A 5,025-nucleotide genomic window follows, 5' to 3' on the forward strand; every position below is an offset into this window, starting at 1 on the left:
AGAATGTTAATTTGATTTAATTTGAGGATAAAATTCAGAAATTTCCTATTAAAATAGCAGAGATCTAACTAAATTGGGAGGAGATCAAAATATAAAATTTGTAGATCTTAATCTTAACTAGTTTACTGCAAAATTTCAGAATTTTTGTAGTTGTATCCTGTAAGATATAAGCTTCAAACGCAGATGACATGGTCATGATTTTCATGCACCCTTGATCCATTTTTGATTTATTTCATGATTGTAAGTTCTTATTTAGATTTAGATTTATATAAGAAAGTTGTAGAAGATGATTTTATCTTTGTGTCTGCCAAATTTAAGAATCTTTACCCAAGATTTATGTAGATGTGTTCAATGGCATTTCTGCAAGAAACATGAAGATTGATTAGAGAATTTGAGGATCTTAGAAGTTAAATCATGACTCTTGTTTAATATGAAATTTGTATATTTTTATGTTACCTAAAGACTCGAAAAAATTTTAGATTTTATAAGCCTATAGTTTATGAGATATGATTTTATTAGTAAACTATCTCAGATTGGATGTCTGTGGAGAATATCAAGATTGATGGGTATTTTAGATGGTCATAAAATTAAATTGGGTAATGTGAAAAATAGCAAAGTTGTTTATTATTAAGTTATCTGATTGTCAATAAAATATCTTTAATTTTGGGGATATAGATTGAGATATATGCATGTTTGAAAGTGGTATGTCTGAATCGCAAGTCTGCAGTAATTGCCAGGCATTCAAATAAATGTTATGCATTTGAGTAATGCTATAAACCATGTAAATTTTGGATATGTCATAGCCTTAGCTGTCTAATATCCTTAGAATTTATAATTTTGTGATTTGGGAAAGGATAGACAAACTCATGATTGATTTAGTACTCACACGTGATGATAGAATTTTAATATAACCATTTAGAGTGATTAAATGCTATTATACCCTTGGAAATAACCAATATTTGGGAGAGCAAAGTGATAGATTGATATTTTGCATTTATATCATTCTTTCCATTTTCTTGCTTGTGCTAAATAGATTTTTTAAATCCCTGAAAATTATTCTCAAATTTAGGGTATTTTGAGGAAACTTGTTCAATTTGGGATTTGGAGTTTTTGGGCATTAATCAGGTAACCACATTTAAATTATACTATGTATATACATCTTTTGACACTAGCTAAATTTGTGAAATTAGATATTTTATTTAATTTATGATTAACTATATTCCTCTTAGTTACTAAAAAATTTAATATTTTTTTTTTCTATTTTTTCGATTAATTATTATTATTTTTTAAAATTATCTGTTCAAGTTTGGATTCAAATAATTGGCTTATTTTGATAAAAATTTGATCATGCAACTGCTAAAAAATTTTTTTTTCCTGAAAAATTACTCTATATTTTGCTCAATTTGAACTTGGCAGTTTGTTGTTGTGTGAACATGAAGTATTTTGGCATAGAAACTAGTCCCCAATTAATTTTGCAATAACCTTATCACTGGGGGTTAAAATTGACCGTATCGACATGTACTCTGATATATAAACTATAGTTTTCCACCGATTTCCATCGGTGAAGAATAACGGTCTCTGATAATTTTGGCTTGGGTCACGAGGTTAAAAAATATGACATATGATAATTCTGGTTCGGATCACCGAGGCTAAATATATGAATTATGTTATTTTTGTTTTTGGCAATAGTTGCTTGGGGGACCTATATGCTTAGTTTTTGACATTTGTGTTTATTTGAAATAAATTTGATTTCTGATTCTTAATTTTGATAAATTATGATTTTTGTAAATAATCCCTATATTTTTAGTGGGTTACTTACTGGGTTATCAAACTCATAAATGTTGTTGATATCTCTTTTCAGATTAGGAGTAGAGTTGAGTGGCGCATAACTTAGCGAGGATTGTTGGGTAATCGCCGAGTATTTAGTTTGTAATAAGTTCCGTTTATTGTGGGCGTAGGTTTTATTTGAATAAGTTTGTATTGTTTTTGCAAAACACTTAGTCTGATTCTTTGTTCTATTTTGGATAGGTTTTGAGGCCTTGTATGTCTACTTGCCTTCGGCCTTGTAGGTATACGGTCGTTTGTCGGCATCACGGGTCCATTGAGCCAGGTTCGGGCGTGACATGACTCTTGTCATGATAGACAAAAACCATGTACCTGCCACTGTGAATATGTAAATCTTCATGTGTGTTAAGTGATTGGTCAGCAGATCTTTTTTTCAATTGACAAATCACAACCATCCATGCTTAATTGTATGACTAAGATGAGAGTCTAATGGTTTTTTAACTTATGCTTGAGATATAGGATACTACTGCCAAAGTGAGTGCTGGAGGAGGTGAAGAAGGATGGAGACTTGGCGTACACGGACATTGTTTTGGTTGTCAGAGTGTGACTCACTCCCGGTTCTCAATTCCGATCACTGGTCTAGTACTACTCCGACTTCATGTGGTGTTTAGGGACCGATTCAAAGACTTCCTTGGCTTTACCATCATTGTACGCTCCCCTCCTCATGTTTTTTGTTTTTTTTGTTTTAACTTTTATTTGGAACACAAATGACCAATATATATATGATTTTGTGGTTTTAATGGGGAAATACTAATACAAATTATTAACTATTGTAAAAAATTATCCTAGCATTTGTGACCCAGTTGACCTGGCCAAGTCAACTAGTTCACTAGCGAATTGCCCAAGTCACCGGGTTAAGACCATGTTTCTTCATTCCCCGTTCAATGGGGCATGCCTTGATCGACCACATGACCAATTTTTGGTTGAACCCGTCTGGCCGGTTCTAACTACCTTCCTTATTCGACCAATCCAATAATACCAAAATACTTGTAAAAATATGGTTTTTTTTAACCCCAATCAGTTCATTTGTAATAAATTGGAAACATTTTAAAATACATAAAAAAATATTTATTTAATAATTTTAGGGCTATTTCCCTCACTTGTTTTATTGTTAAAATGGCCCTCGGGCTAACCGGCTATTTTAAAATTAAATAATTATTGGTTTTTGCATTTTAACCCTTATTTCTTTTGTTATTAATTATTCTATTTATTTGTGGGTTTAAACCTAAATTTTTAAGATTTTTTTATTTTCTAAAATTTATTAATTTGTTAAAAACCTTTTTATTTTTAAATATATTATTATTATTTTCATTATTATGAAAATAGCAAGGATTATTTAGAGAAAATGTTTGGTCATCTTATGTGTTTTTTTAATTTAGTTATCAAGTTATGACCATAATTTTATTTTGTATTTATATACATAAATATTGATTTTTTTTATTAATTTTTTATTATGTTTATATACATGTATATAAAAATAATCTATTTATAATGTATATAATAATTACATTTATTCACTTTTTTCGAAAAAAAAATTCCATGGAATCACTTCCGTGATAACTACAACCCAATTGAGATGTGGCTGATCATCCATGAGTTTATAAATTCAAACATTTATTTAATATATAATGTAAAAATAGGTTAGTAATTAGGGGAAAAACTATCCTTTATTTTGAAAAAATTAAATTGAGATCATCAATTCTAGATGGATGGGTAGGGATGATGCATATCTTACGACTGATTCGAGATCATGGGCCATCACTAGCTTATACATTTGGTAAAAACAATAAGTCATAATTATAATTAGCTTTTATGTTTATATGAAAAATATAAAGGCAACTATTGGATAGCTTAATGATATAACACATATGAGTGCTAAAGGGAGTATAAGGGTTCGAATATTTTTTTCGGTAGTACTATTTCTATACTGTTCATGCACTGTACACTCAGGGTTGCAGGACTGGAGAATTAATGTAGGAGATTAGTAAACCACCGTAACTATTACACATATGTATTTTTTTGTTCTTTTGGCAATACTTTTAAGGTAACGTTTGGATGGCGGAATGGGAATGAGAATGGGAATGAAAGCTTTGGGTACGGGGATGTGAATGAAAACTTTGGGTAGGGGGATGGAATGAAAACTTTTTTTGGTTGGAGGAGAAATTTATTGGGAATGTAAAAAGTTTAGAAGAGAATGAATGAGAATATTACCATTATACCCTTAGTATAAAAATAATGTTTATAATTTACAAATGGGTTTATTTTTAATATTTAAATTAACTATAATCATTATAATTATGTATTAAATTATGTAATTAACTAAATCCATTATAATTATATATTATAATTATGTATTAAATTATGCAATTAACTAAAGCCATTATAATTATATATTATAATTATGTATTAAATTATGTAATTAACTATAGTCATTATAATTATATATTAAAATATGTAATTATCGTTCAATAAAATTATTATATCTATTATTTAAAATAAGTAAAAAAATTATGTACATATTATCATAATTCATTTAATTTTAAAAAATGCATATGAAATATTATCAAATCTCATTGTACTAAATTTGTTTCACACACTCATTAAAAAACACAAAATACAATCAAACAAAACAAAAGTCCCATCCGTGTAAAATTACAATATATTAAATTTGGTCCCTGCACATTATTCCAGTTAAACCTTAATTTAACAAACCAATTTTGTTTTGTTCCCCCATCACTACTAACATACCAACAAATTCAAGCAAACATACAAGCTAGCTTGGCCTTCACAATTCAAGCAAACATTCAACCACATGATCACATTGCCATTGCTTTCCCAACATCATCATTGTCAGCAGACAACCAAACAACAAGGCAATTTGTCCTTGACAATTATCAACCAAACCAAAATATTAAGCTAAACAAACCATCATCTTGTTCCACCTAGTGGTGCCACATAGAAACACAAAAAAAAAACCATTCATTCATATCATCATCCAAAGTATTTTTAAGTAAATACTAAAATAACAAGAGAAGTTCCATTCAAACACCACTACATCACTGACTTGTTATCAACTGGCAATTCCTTGCTTCCACTTCTACGTCGATAGGTGGTATTCACTATTTGTTCCTCACTGTATACACAATCAAATTAAAATAAAAAAAAATAAAAAAGTCAGCT

Source organism: Dioscorea cayenensis, chromosome 7 (genome assembly GCF_009730915.1).
Source record: "Dioscorea cayenensis subsp. rotundata cultivar TDr96_F1 chromosome 7, TDr96_F1_v2_PseudoChromosome.rev07_lg8_w22 25.fasta, whole genome shotgun sequence".
Classification (NCBI taxonomy): Eukaryota; Viridiplantae; Streptophyta; class Magnoliopsida; order Dioscoreales; family Dioscoreaceae; genus Dioscorea; species Dioscorea cayenensis.